The sequence below is a fragment of the Nycticebus coucang genome, chromosome 1 (assembly GCF_027406575.1).
Source record: "Nycticebus coucang isolate mNycCou1 chromosome 1, mNycCou1.pri, whole genome shotgun sequence".
Lineage (NCBI taxonomy): Eukaryota > Metazoa > Chordata > Mammalia > Primates > Lorisidae > Nycticebus > Nycticebus coucang.
This window is the reverse complement of record NC_069780.1, coordinates 176730221-176756484: the sequence shown is the minus strand read 5'-3', so window position 1 is coordinate 176756484 and position 26264 is coordinate 176730221.

Here is a 26264-nt window from a genome sequence, read left to right as displayed (position 1 = left end):
TGCGGTTTCTTGTATATATATATCATACTTCCATAAAAGTTCATAAAAATAAAAATTATTTGTCAAATGTGCTGTAAAATGGGTTTCTCTCTACTATCAAGAAACCAAGGCGTATTGAGTGTCACTCTCTATCTTAAAAAAAACTCAATTTGAAAAATTATATCTAATAATATGTATTATATAAAATAATATGTAATATGTAATGTTATATTAGTTTTTGTATTACTTTTACCAGAGGTTCTCGACTGGGGATATTTTGTCCCTAGGGGATATGTGGTCATGTTGAAAGTAATTTTTTGATTTAGTTATCATGGGGGAGGGGATACTCTTAGGTACTGAGTAGAAGCCAGAGTTGTAGTTCAATATCCTTCTATGAACAGAACAGCCCCTACCAAAAAAAGCATTATTTGACCTAAAATGTCAGTGACACTAAGATTCAGCGACCCCTACTTAAATGATATCCTAATGGCATATTCAGTAAAACAATGACGCTTTATTTAGCTAAATCTATTGCTTATGGTAATTCCCAGGATGCTATCCTGTAATACCCCCTGAATATCACATGCTTTTTGCCATATGCTTCTTGACAAAATCTTGCTTGGCCTAAGCTTTTAATTCCCTCATCATTAATTAACCTTCATGACTGAAAGTTAATCACAGATATGCATTAATACCATGCGTTTTTCTCTTTTCTCTAAACTGACCTTGTCTGCGGAAGCTTATCCTTTTCTTGGGCCCCAGTGAAAGTTAGATTAATGAGCAAATAAAGCAAAATTTTCGTCTAAACAAGATAAATAGACTTCAAAGTTTTTTCCAGCTACAATCACCTAAACGACCTAGATATTCTCAGACTCTTTTCAGTTTTACTATTCTATTTCCATCTGTATGAGAGGGAAAAACAAGTCTGATGCAAGGTTTTCCTGAATCAATTGAAGTCGTTCCCTTTGAAGTTCACAAGAAGTACATTTGTACTAGAAATTTAAATTGTCTGAAGATATTACCACAAAAAAGGTAAGAAAGCTACATCCTAGTCAAAACTACACACTTCCTCTTTCAGTTATTATTAAGAAAACTTTTTTTGGTCACAAAGCTTATTTGTTTTTTGCTTTTTTAAAGTTTCATCCACCATCACAGTTTCTTTGATTCTCCTCATGTGGCCTCCTAAAACTACCTAAGATGTTAGGAGCTGTGGTGATTTTTAGTGCTATTTGCTATATACAAACACAGATAGCTGTAATTCCTACAAACTGTTTTCCTTTTCTCTACAATATGAATTCCTGAAGATGATTTTATTAAAGGAGGAGCAATCTAATCTGAATGAAAGTACAACTTTACCATTTGTTATGGAAGTATTCCACACTTCAATCATAAACTTTCTTATAAAAGTCAGTAAATGATGTGCTATTTTGTTTGGAGAATAGACAGGTAGTTTATAAGACAGATGACATCAGCAAAAGGATTATGGAGAGACGGGGAGCAGATGTCCATTTCTCCAAAAGAGTCATCACTTCCAGCTGGAACCAGGAAGCAGTGGTGAGATTGGCATGTAAGCGATGTGCCTTAAACAGTGATCTCAAGATGGTGCAGGCCATTGTCCTGAAATGGTATTATTTAGATCATCCTTTCATTTTTCTGGTACAATTAATTTTGGTCACATTTATGGTCTGTGCTAAATGGTTTGCAAAGACAGTTGCAGTTGATAGGCACCAGGCACTGTTGGAAGCACCAGGCACTTATGGTGCTTATAAGGCAGAGTAAGTCTATTCTGGCTGAAACTGAGAGCTTGGGAAGAGCTTGGGAAACCACTATAGCAGATGACAGTGTGGGGAGCTACCTGCCCTGGAAGATGCAGTTAATGAGCCTGGCGGAGGCAGTTGAGATGATGAACAAGTGCTGGTGTGACCACCAGTTCTCCCAACATGACCTCCAGCAAAAATTCCAGTTTGTCACTCAGCCTAGACACACTTCATTGAATCAGATATGAGGTCACAGAATCCTCCTTAAAGATCCACTACTAATCATGAGCACTTATGGGAGTAATTCACTAACCAAATGGAGATTCTGGGGCTGGTAGGTGAATCACTCGCAACATTTTACCTACAATTAGATGCCCTAGCAGGGTACCTGGAAGAAACATAAACAAAACTAATTGGCTGACAGCAATACCTCACAGCCAAATGTTCTTAGTCTAACTCAATTAATTTCCTTCAAATGTGCACGAATCATCTTTAGAGCCAGCTGGAGGAATTGAAGGCATTTGGCACAAGATAAGAAAGCAGAAAAAAAAAATTGTTGCAAGAGGAAATCAGTCCATAACTTCTCGTGTTTTTGCTATGTCTCTGTGGGCTAATAAACATTGCCCTATTCATATGTCTCCTTATAGAAGAAGGGCAAACATCTCTGTAAAGGAGACTATTTGCGGAGATCATCAGGATGTTGATTAAAAAGCTTAAGTGGAAGACTTGGAAGAATCTATAACCAGAAAAATATCAAAATTTTTATTCCCCGACTTGTTTGATCAATGATACAACTGTGGTCAGGGAGAGAGCCAGATTTTCTCTCCGAAAGAATCACCCCAGGGTACACTTTCTGCTCATAGAAAGGTAGGCAGTGGCAAGAATGGTGATGACAACAGCAAATTCCTGGACATTGGGAAATAATTTTTTGTTCTTAGATGAATCCACAGACAAGAATACTGATGTGCTCACATTGCTCACAAAGCGACATTGAATTCCCTTATCTTTTTCCAGGAAGAAAAATAGTTCAGAAAATTTTATTTTACCATAAATTGCCCTACACTTTGAAAATCCATCATTAAACCTAATTATTTTTATTTCTTATTCCTTTAGAGTTTATAAGAGGTAGAGACAATGTCTTCTCATTCTCATCTTCAATGGGCTGATTTTCTGGACCCAAATAATAGGAAACACCTAATCACCTAAGCACTTTGCTAATGTAAACTACATTTTCTATCCAGGGGCGAATGAGCATTTATTCATTGCATCCTACCCTGTGTAGAAGCCACAACTATTTATTTATTTACAGAATAGTGCCCTATTTATTTACAGAAGCCACTCTACTAAGTACGCCTATGTGAGGCAGCATCTGTCTGTGTGATGTACCTTTAGTCGTAAAAAAATAGTGAATATCTTCGGAAAAGAATAAACTATGTAATGATATAGCACTTGCTCTGAGAACGATAAGTCACTGAGGATATAAACCAATGCTAAGACCTGCATGATTTTTCCTTCTCTCTCACTTAGCATCTTTGTTTCTTTAGACAAGTTTACAATTTTGTTCGGTTATTTCACACAAGCAATTTATCTTCCTTCTTTGTTAAAAAAGGACTTGATCTCATTAGCTGACCTAATTACCACTATCCCACAAGATGAATCAACTTATTACAGATCACCGGGTGGTTTCCTAGACTCCATGGTTTATTTGTTCATCTGTGTCCCATCAGTAACCAATTCAAGCTGTTTCTTGGGACTTTGTCATATTGGGGAAATGAACTTTTATGAGAAAAAGGACTTTCAATATTGTAAACTTCACCTAGAATATGTTCAATCCACTAGGGAAGTAAAGAAACATTCTATTCCAAATGTAGCTGATCTTTTTTTCTTAAAAATTTGTGTTGTGGCTCACGCCTATAATCCCAGCATTGTGGGAGGCTAAGGAGGGAGAATTGCTTGAGCTCAGGAGTTTGAGACTTGCCTGAGCAAGAGTGAGACCCCAACTCCTAAAAAAATGGAAAAACCCAGCCGTGCACCAAGGTGAGCACCTGTAATCCCAGTGGCTTCCAGAAGCTGAGGCAGCAGGATGCCCACAGCCCAAGTCATAGCAGTGAGCTATGACGCCATTGCACTCTGCTCAGGGGCATAGGGTGGTGCTCTGTCTCAACAACAAAAACAACAACAAAAGCAAAATTTTGTAATACAAATAGCCACAGCTGATTTTTTCCTCCCAAGTAGAGTTCACCAACCCAGGTCTAAGTATGAAATCAGCTTATATATTTTTTTATCAATTCATTTAATAGAAGTTTTCATATGCAAGGGATATAAGCTGGTAATGTCCTTCATAAGTTTAATTACTATATAATTGCTCCAGTGGAAAAGTCAAGTGTTTGCCTTGAGTTCTCGTAGGGTAGAACTAACTTCCCTAGGTTTCTACTTCTTCTAGATGTTCTTTATTATATAAAGCAGGATGAGACCTTAGCGTCAAGGAAGGCTGGGGAATGTAATATTTAATCTGGATAAATTCATGCCATCTAAAACTCCATCTTTATGTAAATTTAGTAAGAGGATGTAAAGGATATTGAAGAATAACAATCGGTCTGACGCAGAATCAAGATTACATGAATAATTATTAGTAGTACTTTCTATAGTAATACGAATATATGTAACATTCATATTAATTTTTCAATTTTTTTTGTTGCTGTTTAGCAGGCCTAGGCTGGGTTCGAAGCCATCACCTCTGGTGCACAGGGTTGGCACTCTAATTATTGAGCTATAGGCACTGAGCCAAATTCTTCAATGTTCTGTTAATTGAATAAAACTATATTTTAGACTCTGTGAAAGGTGAAAAAATTGTAAGCAGCTTTTCAAGCTATTGCACCTGGAAATTCTTTTTCACTGGCAACATGGATGGACCATGTTAAAAATGGTTCTCTGGTTAAAAAAAAAAGTTACAGAAGTTTCTGATTCTACAATGGTAATGTAGTAGTGAGTGGGCTTTTCTCTCGACTACCAAAAAAAAAAAAAAAAGGCAGATGTATAGCCCTGAGATCTTCACCAGCAGCAGCTCAGAGTTCAAGCATGAGCATGAAACAGTTCCTAGCGCTGCACGGGAGTAGATGCACCCAGAGCAAATAGTAGGACCAGAATTCTACTCCTGGGCTTTCAGGCAGGCATGAAAAAGAAAATCTCCCCTAAACTCATGGTTCTACATGGGAAAAAGCTAAAGTGAGACAATAAGTTTCCTCACTTTCTTTTTCTCCAGCAGGAGACCTGTCCTTGCCCTAACCCCGCGGTACCACAGTGACTGCCTAAAGGAAAACATATCCCTGACCACAGGTAGAGACAGAAGGGGAAGGCGGGACTAGCTCCCCAACCAGAAACTCTGCAACTAGACAAAGGAAATGCCAAAGAAGAATAGCTTTAGGAGGTATGCTGTTTGCCAGATTCCCCAGGCTCAAACTCCTTCCTGGCCTTAGCACACTGCCAAGATAATCCCTTGGGACCTGGCCTATTTGGGACAGGCAGTGCAGTGACCATTTGCTAAAGTCAAGGCAAACTGGGGCTTAAGATGCCAACTAAAGCTGAAAGGAGGCAGTGACCCGGCAGTGAAGATTTGCTAACCATATATATTCAATAAAAAGCAGAAAAAAGTTGGACAGAGAAAACTAGAATAAACACCTAACCTTTCAATGAAAAGACAGAGATATATATGTGCAAAAAACAAAACTAGACAAAAAATCCTGACATCCCGAATTCAAAATCTAGTGACTCACTCTAACGAGATGGCAATTTGTGAGTTCTCTGACCTAGAATTGAGAACAGTTTTAAAGAAACGCAGGATAACACAATTAGATATGCAGAAATGTATCAGATAAATTGAACAAAGATATTGAAATAATAATAACAAAGAAATCTTGACACTGAGAAGTACATTTGCTGAACTAACAAACGCAGGCATCCTCAAACTTTTTAAACAGGGGGCCAATTCACTATCCCTCAGACCGTTGGAGGTCTGGACTATACTTTAAAAACAAACAAAAAAAAAAACTATGAACAAATTCCTATGCACACTGCACATACCTTATTTTGAAGTAAAAAAAACAAAACGGGAACAAATACAATCACACCGCCTCATGTGGCCCATGGGCCGCAGTTTGAGGACCCCTTAGAGGCTCCCAACAACAGACTAAAACAATGAGGGGAAAGAATTCATGAACTCAAAAAGAGCTATTTGAAAATACATGGTCAGAGGAGAAAAAAGAAGAAAAAATGAAAAGGAAGAAAGACCATGTACAACATATAGAAAATTAACTCCAAGGACCAAATCTAACAATTATTGCTACCCAAATGCAAGCTGAGCAACAGCAAGGGGCAAAAAGATCTGCAAATAATAATAATAGTAATAATAAGTTTCCCCAAACTTGAAAAAGATATAAATATCCATGTACAGGAAGTTATTAGAACACCAAACAGATTCAATCTGAATAAGACTACCCCAAGGCATTTAATAATGAGACTCTCAAAGATGAAGGACAAAGGAAGGATCCTAAAAGCGGCAACAGATTAAAAAGCAAATAACACAAAAAGGAGCTACAATTCAGCTCCTGTTCATCTGGCCACAGACTTCTCACAGAAACTATACAGGCCAGGAGGGAGTAAAATGACGTTTTCAAAGTGCTCAAAGAAAAAAAAAATTGCCACCCAAGAATATTGTATCCAGCAAAATTGCCATTCAAATTTGAAAGACATGTAAAGTCTTTCAGAGACAAAAACAAAAACAAGCTGAGGGAATTCACCATCACCTGATTAGAATTTGAGTAAAGGCTAAAGAGATTTCTTCTGTCTGAAAGAAAAAAACACTAATGGCAAAAGAAAAACATTTGAGGTATTTATCTCCCTGACAGTACTAAGTACACAGACCAAGCCAGAACAGCCTTACTCTATTTGTAGTGTACAGCACACTCATGTGTCTAGTACAAACCCTAAAGACAAATCTGTAGGAAAAATAGCTATAGTAACCTGTTGAGATACAGGTAAGCTTAAAAATATGTATATTCACACACTGAAACTAATAATGTACGGGGGAGTGGTGTTAAACTATAAATTTCTCGTGTGTGTGACTTTGTTTTTATTCTTTTGTGCGTGTCATAAGTTATCATCTCTTTAAAATAACTTGAGGTAACTATGACATGAATGTTCTTTTGCCAGCTTCCTGGTAACCACAGCACAAAAACCATCCTATCATAAACCAATTTTTGTTCACTAAAGATAAAAAGCAGAATATTAAATCACTATCACAGAGAAACACGTAGCCACACAGGAAGGCAAGAAGAAAGAAACAGAAAAGTCACAAATCAATCAGAAAACAAGGTGCAAAACAACAACGGGATGTTTTTCTTCATTAGTAGTAACACTAAATGTAAATTATCTTCCCTCCCTAATTGGAAAGCTTATAGTGGCTGGATGGATAAAAAAAATAAGACCCAGCTACAAGAAACTCACTTCGTAATTATTACTGTAGCATAGTTGATTTTTAACATTTTTAACTCAATTAAATTTCCAAATTAGAAGTTTCTCACAATTATAAAGAATCAGTAAAAGGTATTAAAACAATTTCAGAAAGTCGAATATATTTTTTTCCTATTTTACATAAAGGTGGCTGATACATACGTAATGTTTTGTACATATTTTGTAAAATATATATATATATTTTTTTGTAGAGACAGAGTCTCACTTTATGGCCCTCAGTAGAGTGCCATGGCATCACACAGCTCACAGCAACCTCCAACTCCTGGGATTAAGCTATTCTCTTGCCTCAGCCTCCCAAGTAGCTAGGACTACAGGTGCCCGCCACAACGCCCAGCTATTTTTTGGTGGCAGTTAAGCAGGGGCCGGGTTTGAACCCACGGCCCTCGGTATATGGGGCCGGTGCCTTACCAACTGAGCCACAGGCGCTGCCCATTTTTGTAAAATTTTTTAAAGAATATTTGTGTATATCTATTTATAAGGGTAGATTTAGATACAATTTCCCATTTTCCCTATGTATGTGACTTTATTGGGTGACTTTTGGGATTTGCTGTATTTTTCCAAATGTGTGGCTTCACACTGTTAATATATGTTACAATGAATAATATTAGACATTGTTAATAATATAAATTACCAAGTTTCTAAATTAGTTAGCTTTTAATATGCATTCTATATGTCCAATACTAAATATTTTCTTATTTATTTGAGAGTTGTAAACAAAATTTTAAAGTCAAAATAAGAAGAAAAAGAATTTTTAGGGTTGACATAAATAACTGCATAAATTACTAAAAATAATCCCATAAACTGAAATGACAATTTATGCTAAACGCCAATCATTTCTGACTCTAAAAGTGATTGTGAACATCGGTATGACTTGTAGTCTGTTATTAAAGGCATTAAAATGAAAATAAAATAAATCAATTTCTTTCTTTCATCTGTAAAATCTAGAGTTGTTGTAATACGTTCTCTAGGAACAAAGGTAAATCTAGCTTTTCTGTTAATTGTTTTTGCACCATTGTCTTTACAAGTTTTCATATTTTATATGTTCAATATTTTAATTGAAGTACCTATATTCTTGAACTATTTGCAAAGAAAACCCCAAAAGTAATTTTAAATGCATTCTGCACCCCTCTCCCATAAGAGAAAATGTAAATTACATTACTAAAGTGATCATTATTACACTCTAGAGTACTATTTTTTAAAAGGTAGGAGCATAAGATAATTTATAAATTGATAGAGGCACAGGAAGGCCAGAAAACATTCATGAGGAAAAAAAAAAAAAGAACACAATAAAAAATAAGAACAAAATAAAGCAGTAGCAAATATTAATCCTCATGCAAAAATATAAACATGAAGAAATTATTATAAAATATCAGATTTCTATGAATATAAATGAATATATGTTGCCTATTAAAGTAGTAGGTATGTTTGAAATGCAAATACGTCCTATTAGCAGGTGCCAGGGTTGATATTCAGACTTAGTCCCACTGGCCCCAAGCAGAAGCTTCTTGCCCTATAATGCACTGACTGGACAGTCTAGTCATCTCACGGGAGACCTGAAACAAAAAGACAGGGTGTCTCCTTGTTCAGCCTCAGCTGGGAGTGAGCATGTCAAAGACTCAAATATTCTGCCACTCCAAGCATATCTGTAAATGAGCACAAACAGTGCCATGAGTATTCATTATGAGTCTACAGGTAAATTTGTACACGTAGAAAAAAACTGAAATACAGAATCTATGAATAAACATGGATGAACAGAATTTCATAGTTATCAAACAGAAATTAAAAAGTAGGAAACATGAATGTATTTGCAGTTAACTCCAAAGTCACAATATATTGCTAGAAAAACCCAGAAAAATACTGAAAGTTTACAAATTTGCAGGATGTTAGAAAATTAGATATAAAAAAAGAGACTCTGTCTTAAAAAATAATAAATAAATAAAAAGGAGAACCTGGAAGCAACATAGGTTCTCCAATTGTCTTAACAAGTCACCAGCTTGTAAACCTTCAAAGAACTGAATTCTGCCAAAAAGTTTGAGACCTTACAGTAAGACCCTGAGCCTAAAGTGTTGCCTCAGCCCCAGCAGACACATTAAATATAGCCCTGAGATCTAGAGTGCAGGACCACCAAACTTGTGACAGAACACATACTTGTTGATTTTAGCCATTAAGTTTGTGGTGATCTGTGACACAGCAAGAAAACACTAACGCATGGATGTCTTCCAGTGGAGAAATTTCCCTGAAGTGCTGTGATGTAGTTTGCTTTTAACAGGTTATGTGGCATAGGGCAAGAGATTTAACTTCTCCATGCCTAAAACAGTGTGTTTATACTAAAAGTATCTACGCCCCTTAAAGTTTTAAAAATTTATCCTCTGCTCTAAGAGTTAACAAAGAGAGAAAACCAAAGAGAGAGAGAGAGAACTATTACCAAATTTAAGGCAGGCAAGCACTTTCCAAGTATTGATTGGTAGATTAATTAATTAATGGGAATAATAATTGAATTAATTAAGAGAGTAGTCAATTAATTTTCTTGTTCTGCACTTTGATAAATATTTCTTTGATAGTCACCACACAAGCTAGATAATAAATATACACTGATAAAGTCACTCCCCTCTTTATTGGGATTACTTAACAGTGATAATACCACGTACACCACATGAAAACTAAGCTGAAACACAGGGAAATGAAGAAGGGTTTCCTGATGAAATGAGAGCTAAATTTTCACTGAGTGTTTGGATGAAGTTTACAAAGTCAAAGTCAGAGGCACTGGGAAGTAGGAGGCATGTTTCAGGCCACAAGAAGAGGCTGTGCAGAGTCAGAAAGTTGTGAATGATCTGGTAGTATTAAGAAATCTCCACTATTTCCTCTGCTTTAATCAAACGGCCCAAGTAAAACAATGCTTACATGTGAGACAGGAAAAAGTAGCTAAAAGTAGATTATAAAGGGCCTGATTAATTATTCTAAGAAGTTTGTGTGTTACCGTAACCAATAGTACTGCTTTTAGATGTGTTCTTAATCAGATCAGGCTCCTATACCAAAGAACCATGGACTGGATAGCTGATAAACAGCAGAAATGGATTTCTTACAGTTCTAGAGGCTGAAAGTCCAAGATGAGTTTGGCATAATCGTCAAGTTCTGGGGAGTGCCCTCTTTTGGATTGGAGACTGAAAACTTCTCATTGTATCCTTTTTTTTTTTGTAGAGATGTAGAGACAGAGTCTCACTTTATGGCCCTCTGTAGAGTGCCATGGCCTCACACAGCTCACAGCAACCTCCAACTCCTGGGCTTAAGCCATTCTCCTGCCTCAGCCTCCCGAGTAGCTGGGACTACAGGCGCCTGCCACAATGTCCGGCTATTTTTTGGTTGCAGTTTGGCCGGGGCCAGGTTTGAACCCGCCACCCTCGGTATATGGGGCTGGCGCCTTACCGACTGAGCCACAGGCGCCACCCCTTCTCATTGTATCCTTACATGGAACGGTGGAGGAGTCATGGGACAGAGAAAAAGAAAGCTCTCTTGCCTCCTCATAAGAGCAGTAATCCCATTCATGAGGGATTACTCATGACCTAATCACCTCCCAGTCACTGACCAGATAATTTAAACATACGAATCTTTGTGGGAAAAAACATTCAATCCATAACAGAAGTCATTCTGTCATTGGTTATTGTTTATTTTTTGATTTAAAAAGTTTGAACTCATAACATTAGCAGGAGTTATTAGTGTATTAACATAACACTATATAACGTAATAAATATAACATAAACATATTATAAAAATACCTGTATATGCCTATGTAATGATAGATTACTAAAAAACAGATATGAACCTAATTTAATAATCTAGACATAAAGAGATATGTCTTGGAATGAAATCAGTGACAGTGGAAATGGGGACAAAATAATTGCGTTAAATAAATATTTAAAAACATATACAGACATTGGCAACAAATTTGTTAGCTGAAGAATAATCAAGACAGAAAATAAAAAGACTTAACTTACTCCAATTTATTTAACCCTGGGGTTAGAAAAATGTAAACAGATTTTAAAAGAAATGATTTGTTCAGAATATGTTGAATTTGAAGTACATTTGGAACATTTAACTGTTTTACAAGTCTTAAATGGAGTTAAAAAAAATTTGTCAAGAATTTATTTAGTGGTTTCCATGAAGGTGCTTAAGATTGAACCACTCGGAATCTTTAGCAATGCTAGGATTCTTAGAGCAGAAATCTGGAACTTTTGATTTCAATAAAGACAAGTAGAAGAACTTGGAGCTCTATGTTCATGATATTCTTATAGTTTGGCTTCTCATTTAATGCCTGCATATTAAAGTATCTAATTCAATCTAAAATACATAGGTTAAGAAGGGCCACATGCATTATTTTGTGAATTAGGAATAAGACTTTTTAAAATCTTCATACACACCCTAGTATATATATTTTGATGAGATAATGGGGGAAATGTGGCTTCAATATCTTGAGTAAACTAGAAAGTAAACAGATACAATGGAACTGATGGTAGCAAAATTAATTTACGATAACGCTGTTAGACCAGGAATGTTTGCTTATGTATTGCTATGTAATAAACTACCCCAAAGCCTAGTAGTTTATACAACAATTTAATATTAATCTTGTTCAGTAGATAGCTAGATAAGAGTAGGGTAGATGATGGATGTGGTTAGGCTGTTTTGGACTGGTCTGGGTCAGGCTGACATGGGTTATTATGAGAATGAGGCTGATGGAGACCTTGCAGGTGCATTGTTTTTGAGACCTTACTGGTGAGTTGTTTTTGAGACCTTGCAAGTGGGCTGTTTTGAGAAACAAGTTAATCAATACCCTGGGAGAATTTCAAGAAGCAGCAGCAGCAGCTGATACTCCTCAGAGTTGTGCATCAAACTCAAGGGACTGTGGTTTCCAAGGTGCCTGCAGTCACTGGAATGGGGCCTGACTTGCTGGGCAGGTCATTAAAAAGTACTTTATTTTTCTTGCTAGAACCTTACTTACTTGTTTTCTTCAATTATTTGAGTGACTACGTTGAGCCACCTTGCTGTTCTAACATTTTGGAAAGCCAGTCAGGAGGAGGTAAGTTTCCCTGAGCCACTTTCACTCCTAACTTTTTCTTCTTTTACACTGAGGAGGTGCAGATGGGTGTGTGGGAGAGAGTGCCAGGGAGTCATCTGTTTTCTGTTTTACTTAGACAGAGGTCATAGTGAAAGAATGAATCTTTTATTGGGCCCACTGTGTCTGGGCACATTCTTGGGAGATGGCTTGTTTTGATTTGCATTGTATTCCAGGACTTGATCTCTTCTTTTCCATGTTTACTAGAAGGGCGTCAGAAGAGTAGGGCTGGACATTGTCTTGTGGAGCCAAAGAGATTCATGTGCTTTTTTGATGAGGGTTATTCATGTGCTTTCGATGAGAGGTCAAGCCTCTTATCAAGCTTTTCACAGATGCCTACTTGATTAGTATGTAAGACAGTGAAATTGACAATGTGGGAGCCCATCTCTCAGATGAGTGGGAGATGAACCAAGGGAGACCTATATCAGACAAATCAGTCCTTCAACCTTGCCTTCTCCTCCTTAACCTATTATATCCCTTAACAATCCCATCCATCACCTCCTCCTCTCTCTCTTTGTTCCTTTCTTCAGCACTTGTCCTTCACCCAGAAAGTGTGCCATATACCCCGATGTTATACCCGATAAGTGAGAACTTACTGAACTGAGCCTTCTTCCTCCCTCCCCCTTATCAACTTTGTGTTTTTCTCTCACGTGGGGCTGCAATTATTGATCTACTATTTTCAGATTAGTACTGGGTCCATAAGATGTTTGCTTTTTCATTCTTAAGATACTTTACTTAGGAGAATGTAAAGTACACATCCAATTTAAATCCATCCAGGTAAGTACAAAAGATGCAAATTATCCATCTTTTTTACGATTGAATAGCATTCCATGGTATACATACACCACAGTTTATTAATCTATTTATGGATTGATGGGCACTTGAGTTATTTCCACATCATGGCAACTATGAATTGAACTGCTATAAACATCTGTGTGCAAATGATTTTTTATTCTGATAGATATCTTGTAATGGGATGTGGGATCAAATGGGAGATCTACTTTTATTATTTCCGTAATTCTTTCCAAATAGGCTGTACCTGTTTGCAACCCTACCAGCATTATTACATCAGTGTAACCCTCTCTCCACATCCATGGCAGCATCTGCAACTTTGGGTCCTTGTAGCATGGAATATTCTCACTGAGTGATATCTCAGAGTGGTTTCAGTTCGTATTTCTCTAATGAGTAGAGATGACAAGCATTTTTTCATGTGTTTGTTGCCCATTCATCTGTCTCATTGGGAAAAGTGACTGACTGTTCATGTTGCTTGTTCTAAACACAGACTTATGTTACCCAGAAAAAATAAGTAGTGTCTATCAATTGGTGGCCTGAGGCAAAAGCATATGCAGGTATGTGTTTTATAATCTATCTTTCAATGGTCATACCACATCTCACATCTACTGTTTGGCTTTGGTGCAACTTTGTGGGCATTGTTATTGCTTTTTTTTTTTTTTTACTTTGATTTTGACACAGATGGTAAAACTGAAATTTCCCTCTTTATCAGTCACCAGAGCTAATTTGTTATTTATTTCAGGCAAGTAACTTCATTTATAAAATGGTTAATATAGAAAATCTCTCCATTTATTTTCGGGGTGACTATCTTTTAGCAGGGCTGAGACGAACTCATTCATATGAGGCAGATTTACGAACACAGGGAAAACCATTATTTCCCTAAGGTTATCTAAATGATAGCTGCATAATTATTCTCTGATAGAAGTAGCTTCCCAAACTGTTCCTGAAAACATTTTGGATATTAAATAAATGTTAATCATTATTTCATAGTTAATTTCTACATGCTCTTGTCCGTAGTGACAGCACATACAATATCATCTATGTGAAACCGTACTGAGAAATCCCTAACAGTAGTTCGGTACATTGTTCTCTTTGTGACTACTGCATCTTGTTATCTGTGGCCATAAATACATGCACAAATTCTTACAACCTTGCTCAAACTGTAAAGCAAAACATTTCAAAAATCTGCAGGTGCTTTGTAATACTAAGTGTCTCATCAACGATGCAAGTATTTAAGCAAGTGCAAACAGATCTTTCCACTCTCAAAAGTTCCTCTGTTTTATGAGGAAATGAAAGTGGAAAAGTAAGAAGAGGTTGAATACTAATATATGCAACCAACTCGTTCTATTTACATATTTTTTCAGCTCTGCTAACAGATGATCAAGTGTAAATACCATAGTGAGTTTTCTGCTTCTTTTCCTTCAGCAAAACTATATACATAAATTTTCTCAACTAAAAATGAAAATGTCACTAGGAATTTGCAGAAGATAAATATACCTCCTTCAAAATGTACTGATGACTTTTTATTTCCATGATCCAACTTGGTTTCATTATATTCTAAACTTTTAATGCAATATACATGTATTGATTTTTTTCATTAGATGATGTTTTTGACCCAGGACTGAGTGAGTATTAAGTCAAATCTAGCATTAAATAAGCCAATCCTTTGAGAGGGATAGAATTATAAAATCTCATCATCTTTTACACCAATACTTCCACTACCTTTTATCTTTATATTTGCATATATATATATATATTTTTTTTTTTTTTTTGTAGAGACAGAGTCTCACTTTATGGTCCTCGGTAGAGTGCCGTGGCCTCACACAGCTCACAGCAACCTCCAACTCCTGGGCTTAAGCGATTCTCTTGCCTCAGCCTCCTGAGTAGCTGGGACTACAGGCACCCACCACAACACCCAGCTATTTTTTGGTCGCAGTTCAGCTGGGGCCGGGTTTGAACCCGCCACCCTCGGTATATGGGGCCGGCTCCTTACCGACTGAGCCACAGGCACCACCCTATATTTGCATATTTTTAAGAGTACATAATCTACCACCAGAATGAAATAGTACATGTGTATGTATTCATTATTACCTGTCTATACAGCTACTTTTTAGGAAAACAGAAACTTTGTTCCGATAACCTTTCTTTATGAAGTCATTTTTAGAAATTTTAGGTAACCACTTTCTTGGAGACTCAGTAACAATTTAAAATGGAGATAAGTATAAGGGGTCAGGGGTAGATTTTAGCTGTTTCTTTTGGGAGGCTATCGTCACATCCATTTGGCTTAATCAGATTCTAAGTGTAGCTACCGTGGTCAATTCTTGTGCAAATTCAGCCTCCTATTAGTAATGTCATCTCAAGTATATACCATGTAAATCATTTTTTGTCACAGGCTTTCTTTGAAGCCACTTAAACACAGCTTTGAATTATGCAGGACTTACACTTGGAGACAATACTTAATTAGTGGGTGCCTTTAACACACATAGCAGACATTACCAAGACTAGGCCGGTTGATGCCCTAGTCGCTTGTATAAACAAATAGGCATACATTTAACGTATGTCTCTGGCACTGCAGAGCACTGGAGTCCCTGGCACCTATGTCAGTAAACTTTCTGTCAAACAATCCTATTGTTTTTCCTACTTACTTCTTTTCTAGAATAACCTTTCAAAGTGTCTGTTATAGCCTCATTTCTTATGTTTGTGCTTTGAATTTCATGTCAAGGTGGAGACAATACCCTTAAAAGAAAGCAGTATTTTTTTTTTTTTTTACATCTGGAGCTTACTAACTTTAAACATAGTAGAGAACATACAAAGCTTACGATTCCTTTCTAAATTTTTGATTCCTGTGTAGATTTCTATAAAACATAGAATTATTTTATTTTCAGTATTTTATATTAAATATATATACACACACCCCACACATACATGGGTCAATTATTTGCTTAAATGGGTAAATTATTTGCTAAACTTATTTATATACAAGTACATTTGTTTAATAAGGAAACGAAATCAGCACACCAACTGGAAAAATGTGCATTGATGATTTTCCTACTTTGTTGACAGCTAAATCGAAAGCTACATCTTCTCATTTGAAATTTGAAGAATGTATGTCTGTGTGCAATTAATGTCTACATCTTTGTGAAACTTGAACAATAGGGAACATGAATAGACTAACGAAGGCTTTAAGTCATCAGCTCATTTCAGAGTTAATCTTACATAGCATGATCCAGACAAGATAATCATGCAAAGTGGTTCAGCAACTTGAACAGGAGTCTGAGGAAACTGGAGGGATGGAATTACAAAATCTCATCACCTTCTACACCAGTCCTTCCACTATCTTTTATCCTTATAGCTGTATATTTATAAGAGTATTTAATCTACCACCAGGGTGAAATATTATACATATATGTATTCATTATTACCTGTCTATACAGGTAAGTGAGGAAGTGAACTTTGAGAAACTACACTGTAGATTAAGAGAGTTGTCTTCCTGGCTTTGTAGGTAGAGAGGGCTTGACTAAGGGGCATAGCTCTGAAGAAACTTGATTTCTTCTTTTCCCTCTTCTCATGTTAGTTCTAATTTTAATTTTTTGAGGAGCATCCCTATTGTATTTTTGTGATGAATACACCAATTTACTGGTACTTGCACAAATATGGAAAAGCTCAATTTTCTCTACATCTTCACAACCCTAATTTTTTTACCTCAGAAAAATCCTACTATGAATGTCATATAAGTTAATAAGCATGTACAAAAGAACAGAATGGTACAACTTATCTGATATTAACTAATGTGCAGGTCTTCCTTAAACCCTAAATGTCTATTAAAAGATATGAGAATAGGTTGGGCACAGTGGCTCACGCTGGAATTCTAGCACTCTGGGAGGCTGTGGTGGGTGATTGCTTGAGCTCATGAGTTCGAGAACAGCCTGAGCAAAAAGCAAAACCCCCATCTCTACTAAAATTAGAAAAACTGAGGCAAAATATCACTAGAGCCCAAGAGTTAGAGGTTGCTGTGAGCTGTGATGCCGCTGCACTCTATCCAGGGCAATAGCTTGAGACTCTGCCTTCAAAAGAAAAAAAAAATGTGAGAACATATAAATAATCAAAGAGATACGACATAAATATTCGTAAGTGAACTAACATTTTAGAGATATTAAAAATTAACCATGGGAACTTATTCTAAAATTTACATTTATATGTGAGGAAATGTCTACAAATAGTTAAGTTTATTTGAAAATAGTAGCACAAAAAAAACAAATGAAACTTCTGTGTATAAGATATTAAGACATATTGTAAAAGCGTATTAAAGAAAAACAATGTGATATTGGTTTATGAATTAGTAAATAAACCATTGGAACAGAATAGGGAATATAATAGAAAACCATGCATATATTTGCATCTAAAATACAATAAAGAGTGATTGCACAAATTAATGAGTGTGAATTATTTAATAGATGATGTTATCAAAATTGGCTCTCAGTATAAACAAAATTAATGTGATAAAAATATGAATCTGACAGCTAAAATGAATTTTTGCGAGCATGATATTCTTTTCAAAGTGAGAGTAAAAATGTTTAAAACAAAAGGTATCTATTGACATACTTGAATATATCAAAATTCAGGGTTAATGTTCAACAAAGTTCATCATAAAAAGTCACTCGTGTCATATTTTTCAATGCCACAAGCTACATAGAATCTAGAGAAAATACCTTTAAGTTAGCATAAGGTTCAGATAAGCCAATAGAAAAAACATTAGGAAAAGGACATTACCCAAATAAGGGAAAATATCCTACAAGATTATGAAGAAATTAACCACTCATTGATAATGGAAGGTTGTTGTTATAATCAGCATTAAATAATTAAAAAACCAGACTGAGCACGATGTACTTGTGAGCATTTGGGCATTCAAGTCCACATGCACTGCTGGTCTGTGCCTTACTGGATCTGGTGGTTCTCAGTCTATTTCTATTTTTTTTTTTAATTGTTGGGGATTCATTGAGGGTACAATAAGCCAGGTTACACTGATTGCAATTGTTAGGTAAAGTCCCTCTTGCAATCATGTCTTGCCCCCATAGAATGTGACACACACCAAGGCCCCACCCCCCTCCCTCCATCCTTCAGTCTATTTCTTACTCTATCAGCCATCTTATTACATTTGTTCCTTTCTTTCTTCCAGAAATACTGTCTTCATTTGACTTTCAGGACAATACACATTCTTGATTTTCTTTTAATCTCAATAGATATTCTGTTTGCTGGCACACTCTTCTTTCCTTTTTTTTTGGAGCCAGAGTCTCACTATGTCACCCTGGGTAGAGTGCTGTAGCATCACAGCTCACAGCAACCTCCAACTCCTGGGCTCAATCGATTCACTTGCCTCAGCCTCCCGAGTAGCTGGGACTACAGGTGCCTGTCACAACTCCTGGTTATATTTTAGTGAGGCGGTCTTGGTCTTGCTCAGGCTGATCCTGGATTTGTGAGCTTAAGCAATCCACCTGCCTCAGCCTCCCAGGGTATTAAGATTACAGGGGAGACACTGCGCCCAGCAACCGGTGTTAAATTCCATATCCCTTATTTTCTCTATCTACATTCTCCATAATTTCATCCAATCTTTCAAGTATTATCTCTGCAGTAATGATTCACAAGGTTTTTTCAGCTGAAGGATAGCTTTCCTGAAGGCAGCATACACACACACACACACACACACACATTCACACACATATACACATTCAACTTCTAATTTTAGGTCTCCTTGTATAGGCTAATATGGACTTACAATGGCTCAAGTTAGGAAGTTTTGATTTACAGTGGAGCTAAAGTGATATACCTTCAGTAGAATCCATACTTTGAGCATCCATGCAACCATCCTATTTTTCACTTTAGGTATAGTATTCAAAAAGTTATATGAAATAGTTAATACTTTATTAGAAAATAGATTTTGTATTAGATTATTTTGACTGTAAGATAATGGAAGTTTTCTGAGTATGTTTAAAGTAGACTAGGATAGGCTACAAAGTTAAGTAAGTTTCCTCTAATGCTAATTTGTAATCAGATCTCTAAAAAGCTGTTGAAGGAGAGTAGCAAAATGTGTATCCCTTAAACACATAGTCTTCAGTATTTTTAATTAAGGCATTATTAGAAGAAGGCTTATCAGTTTATATTGTTTTACTTTTTCAAGCAGGTAAGTTGGAGACATGGACATTCATCCACATAGAATTTCATAACCTCATTTGTTCCTTATATATTGCCCTCGAAACATTAAAGCAATATATTACGTTTACTGGATACTCTCTCTATTATAACCATATATAAGTAAAAAAGTTGAAGTACCTTTATAGCTTATCAGGGAAATATTTTATCTAAAATTGGGTTTCAAAATTAAGTACTGCAGTGTTCCAGCAAATCACTTCTTTATAGCCATTGTGCTATAGTCACGTCTACGCGTGGAGCACTGACAAATTTTACAACTTTTGCAGTTTATGTTATTACTTGCATACCTAGCTTGGGAAGGATTTTACACAATTTTTCCTTGGTACATAAATAGAGAATTCTAGCCTTATCTTGTCAAACTCAGAAAGTAGTCGATTACAGATATAAAAAAGTGTTTCTACTTAAATATTCCAAGATAATGTGTGGACACAATGCGTCTTCAAATGTTTCAGTATATAAATCTCTGTGGTCTCTTGTATGTCAGCATATCTTGTGAACACAGTTGGTGCCTGCCTTTGGTCTGGAATAGCATTTCAGGGATATGTTCAGCATGAACCACGTAGGGAAATAGAGACAGAGTCTCCACTGGTGGCTATAATGGGTTTGTTCATTTATTGACAAATAAAGATAATATCTCCTTCGGAGCCAGGTTCAGGCAGGCTGGCAGCCTGTGACGGCTGATTTTATATGTCACCTCCACAATGCTATGGAGGTGCAGTCACGCATTGCTTATGATGGAAAGACCTTCTGAGAAACATGATGTGGGCAATTTCATCACTGTGTGAACATTACCGGTACTTGCCAAAATTGGTGGTATATCCTACTACATAACTTGGCTATACATAACCGATTGCCCCTGTGCTACAAACCTGTATGGCGCATTATTATACTGAATACTGCAGGAAACTATAACAAAATGATATTTATGTACCTACACATGTCTAAACATACAAAAGGTACTATAAAAATATGGTATTATATCTTCAGGAACCACTGTTGCGTGTGTGTGTATATATATATATATATATATATATATATGTGATTCATGGTTGATTAAAACCTTTCTATAGGGGTGCATGACTGAATTTGGTCAAACATTCTGGGTGCGTCTGTCAGGGTGTTTATTTATTTATTTATTTTTCCTTGAGATTAACATTTGAATTAATAGGTCACATAAACCTGTGTCCTCCCTAGGGTGAGTGTTCCTCATCCGATCAGTTGAAGCATTAAATATGACAGAAAAACAGATGAGGAGGAAATTACCTCTAAACTAGGACATCAACTTTTTTCCTGCCTTTGGATTTAAACTGAATCATGAGTTCTTTTTTAATTCTGAGTCTACCAGCTTTGGAACTAGAACTACGGTTGTAGTCTTTCCCTGGATCTGGAGCTTGGCAACCCGACCTGCCATTGTAATTTGTTAGCCCCTAGAATTGCATGAGAAATTCCTTGTAATAGTAAAGCACTCTCTGTCTCTCGGTGGATGCATGCATGCATTATATACATATTTTTATACACATATATACAAAAGATACATGTGTGCATGTATATATACAAAGATGCATATTACAACCTCTTGGATTATTTGATCCTCTTCATATCACTCTGAAGAATCTGAGAAAAATGCTGGTACTGTGGTACTGGAGCTGCTGCAATTATAGACAATAATAAAATTCACTGATCTTTGGTCTGAGTCCTGTGTCTTCTGTTAGCACCTATAACACTGTTACTGTAGGCAGCTAACTTGCTAGTTTGCAAGTAGTAAAAAAAAATAAAACCTCAATCTCCTCATGAATCTGGATAATGTGTTACTTAGAATGTCTACTTCTATAATAATATTAAACAAAATAAATATAGTACTCATTCTCGTTTTATGGAAATATGTGCAGCACATCGTCACTATTTTGCAACCAAGGGTTTTACATTTAAATTTGATCATTTTATTCTACATGTTATATTTTTAACTCCTATATTTAAATTGATCACACAATCTAGGTTGATGGCAAAAAATGCACATATTGCTTCATTTTTTCACTGGCTAGTAATCCTCCATGAGAAAATGGATTTCCTTAGCTAATTTTTCCTCTTTTCCATGTCACTTATTATTATGTTTGACTTCTGTACACAAGTCTCTATGAGGCAGTGGAAAGTAAGCAAGATCATAATAGTCGCAATTCCCACTGTCGCACGGAGAGCTGGTTGTAGCAAGCAGAATGTAAAAGGAAAGCAAGGCATCTAAAACATGACACAGTTTTATATAGTTTAGTAATTGCCTGGAAAAAAATGGCCAGGATACTGGTAAATGTTGATCCAATTTTTTCTACATTTTATTTTAATAAGAACTCTTTAGAATAGTTTTATCGATTTTATATTTATAGAATGAATGCAAAGAAGGTATAAATAGTTGCCATATAAGCCGTGCACAGTTTCTCTTAATGTAGTCATTTAAAAAATTATGGTAAAATTTTCATCATTATTGAACCAAAATTATTACATTATTATTTTCATTTCTTCATAGAGAAACGTTCTCACTTGTGTTCCCCAGGCCAAACTACCCTTCGGTTTGGCCTTCCAAGGACTACTTTAGAATTAATTAAACCCCATACATGACTTGGATTTTCTGGGTTTGTCCTAATTTCTTTGTTGCTGTTGTCCAGGACCCAGTTGAGAATCCCACATCATGTATATGAGTCACGAGTCGTCACTCCCCTCTGGGATGTGCAGTTCTTATTAGTTCTCAGACATTTCTTATTTCTGATGAGTAATGACTGTGAGATTACTGATCAATGTTCCTGAAGTGCATTTTTTGCTACGTTCTACTCAGGATTAGACTTTCAGGAGTAGCCTAAATATTGGTCACCCAGAGATACCAGTTTCTAAGCCTTGGAACCTTAAAGTATCACCTTATAAAGAAAGAGGTCTCTGCACATATGGTCTGGTTTACAATTTAGTCATTGGGAAATTACCCCGCTCTACCTATCTGGGACTTAGATCTAATCATGGGTGTCCATTGAGAGAGATAAACGGGAGATGTTATGTACACAGAAAATGAGAGCTAATGTGACCACGGAAGCAGCGATACAGTGGCACAGTCACAAGCAAGAAATGAGATAGCCACTAGCAGATGAGAAAGGGGAAACACATCATCTGTACGGGGCTCTTAGAGGAAGTGTGGATCTAGGGACGTCTAGATTTCAATCTGAAAAAACTTACTGGAACTTCTGGCCTCCAGAATTGTGAAAGAATAAATTTTTCTTGTTTTAAACACCATACTCTGTGGTCATGTAACAGCCCTACGAAACTAATAAACTGGAATAATGTATTTTGTAGAGGAAGATTGCAAAGATAAAATGGCATTTACATTATCATATATCAAAGCTACATACTTTTAATATGACATCATTTTGATGTTAACCTTGATCTTTAGCTTGAGGTAGTGTTTGTCATTTTTATCTAGTGTAAAATGACTCCCTCCCCTCTTTCTATACTATGTTTCTTGGGAGAAAAGCAGAGTGCATTTCTAACTCTTAGACAGAAATTATTCTGGGCCACCTTAAAGGTAAAGTATTTTCATAAATTAGAATTTTATATAGGGTATTTGACGTTCTTCTTAATTTTTTATTTAATCATTTGTCAATGTTGGTATAGATTCACTAATATGTATTTTATATGTTGAATTATAAACAAACTACTTCACTTATGTCCTTGCTTACAATGTTCTACATTTGGCCATGGGAAGATCTACAGTCATTTGACATATCATAATCATTTATTTCCCATACCATAGTCTTATTATTGGCAGTGCAGGATGATCCGTGTTTATCTTCATTTCTTGACCTAATCCTAGTATCAAACATTTCCACAAAGAGCCATTGGTTCTTTTATCATAGGATGATATTAGAAACCATAATCTGGGTCATAGGTTTTCCCTTGTTGGCACTGGCAGAAACCCCTTTAACCTGGCATTACAGTTAAAGTGAGTTTCTTGTAAATAGCATAGTGTTGGGTATTTTCAAATTTTTGATCTGCTCTTACAAGCTTTTACTTTCAATTGGTGTATTTAAGTCATTCACGTTTAATATATTTATTGATAAAGTTGGATTAATGTATATATTTTATAACTATTTTATATCTATTGCATTTATTCATTGTTTTTTTCTTTTTCTGACATGGCTAATTTTAGTAAAGCATTTTATATGATACCATTCATTTTATTCCTGAGTATATTATTTATATTTTTAAAAAGTGTTGTGATTGCACTATAGTTAAAATATTGATTTAAAATCAAAATAAGTTCACTTTTGAGTAAAACTATACCAATTCACCTCTGGTGCAAGGACTTTATTTTATTTCTAATTTCTACCTCCAATCACTTTTGACATGTATTTATCCATATAATAAATATGCAATACATTTTTACTCTCATTACTTTAAAAAAAAGCAATTGGAGTATAGTATACACTATCAAAGTTTAAGAGAAGATTATGCCAGTGCTATGTAGACAATTCCAGATCTCAGAGAGAGAAAAAGGTAAATATCTAAAAGCTTTACAAAAAGTAAAAACATTTCACTTACATTTAGATAAAAACATATTATACCAATGTGGTATTTAGTCCAAAGAACAAAAAATAATATTTGGAAATATTTTAATAAACATTTAAAATTATTGAGATTAAAGGTAACTTCTTATTAAAAGGCATTGAGATTTATATATATGAAAAAATGATCAAGCTGATTTATAAGGTAAATGTAGGTCACATGTAAGAGTTCTAACACATAACACTTCAGGGAAACAGCATTTTTATACATTCATTGTGGAGTTAAAAATGAAGCAGCCTTTACAGAAGGAAATCTACCAGTTCCTACCAAAATTATGGATGCCTTGGAATTCTATTCCAGAAACACAAAACCATGAATACAAAATGACACATAGGCATAACTATTGTATAAATATTGATAATTGAAAAAAATAAAAACTAATATGTTCATTATTAGAAAGCTGGATAAAGTCCTCTAAAAAGAGAAAAAAGAAAAACATATTTCTCTAAGGAAAACTCACCAGTATACATTGGTAAAAAGAATGATCAGGCTCATAATATTTTAGTATGCTACTTTATTTCAAAATGATATATGGATAAAATATGCTTTTATTTGCATGAAGAAAATAATAAACATACACATGGGAGTGAGTTGGCAGAAAGTGAAAGAAAGAGGGAAAGGTAAGGACACAGCTTCTCTGTTTATTGTCCTTTTATATTGTGATATAAATTATGCATATACGGAGGGTGGTATATTTTCATATTTCAGAAAAATACCAAGAATAAACAGGTGGTCAAACAACAATGAGAGAGACATGTCTTGGCATCGACCATGAAGCGGGTATCACTCTACATGTTTATAACACAATGATGGAAAAGGGGAAGAAGGAAGATGAGGTTTTTTGAAATAAGGGCTTTATTATCATTCATTTATTATTTCTTCATGATCAATGACAAGTTTATTATCATTATTCTTTAATCTTCTTTACAGAGTTGGTAAAAAAAAAAGAGTAAAGAAGCCACCTTCTAATTAGTTACTTACTATGACAAAATGTTTTGAGGCACTGAATTTACTGATTACCTATATGTGCTATTCAATGTCATTCTTCAGTAATCTAAGTAAAACAAGAATTGTCATTTTGATTTTTATTCATGAGCATTCTCTCTTTTCCCCTGTCTATTGCTCAGCTTTCCAAATTTGCATTGACAAGAATCAGAAAGCTTCCCAGTGACGCATTATGCACCTGATAACATTCCCTGGGAGAGTGATGAGCCCTAATTTGAATGAGCGGCTTCCTATTTCCCATGGACTGACCATAAATCTTGTGCTGTGAGGCAACACAGGAAACACAACAAATCCATTACATGATTAGTGAAACTTAAACTGAAAAAATATCTGCTAAAAAAGAGATATTGGAAAGATACCATTACATTTTATGTTTTGAGTTGATATTCCCCCTCATAGAAATAATGATAGAAATTATAAAGTGACTACTATTGAAATATGTCTGCTGTATTAAATACTGAACACATCATCTTAGTCTTCATTAAATTCATAAAAATAAATGCACTGATTCAAAATAATTATGGTACAATCTTAGAGAAATTATGGAAACATGGTCTTGACTAGCTTGTTTTCTGGCAATCAGAATGTAATCATTCACATTATCCTTTAATTATGATCTTTAAATGAGATATGTAGGTGTGGAAACATACAACTGTCTTTTTGGCTTCAGGAAATATTTTCTTCTTCAATACATTTTCAATCAGAAAAACATTAGAGTTTAGAGATGTAGGTGTGATAGTTCTTTGTAAATACACGTTAAATCTACTAAGTGTAGACTATAAATGTCTTAACACAATAACTGAGAAAATGAGGTGAAGGCTATGTTAATCAGTGTGATGAAAGTATTTCAAATTATATATAAAACCAGCACATTGTACCCCATAATTGCATTAATGTACACAGCTATGATTTAATTAAAAAATAATGAGCTGGCATGAAAAATAAATGGACTTGGTAAAGAAGGGCCAAAGATCTCTACTCTAACTTATCACCTTATCATGACCCAGCCGTCATATAAGCCAGTTCCACACACTGGTATACATGCTGATTTTGGAGGTTTTAAGTAAGCGATTATTCCACCGTTAATTAGTCCAAACAAATAAGGCTTTCATGTAAAATATGTATAAACGAGCAACCATAAAGAAATGCCCTGTCTCTGTTGCAAATATAAGTATATATGTGTGTATATTTGCAAAAAAGTATTTTACTCTCTTGTGATATCAATGGAGAAAGTGATACAGCCATAATTATAGATCATACTTGAAAGTCTGAGTTGTCAATTGTAACCT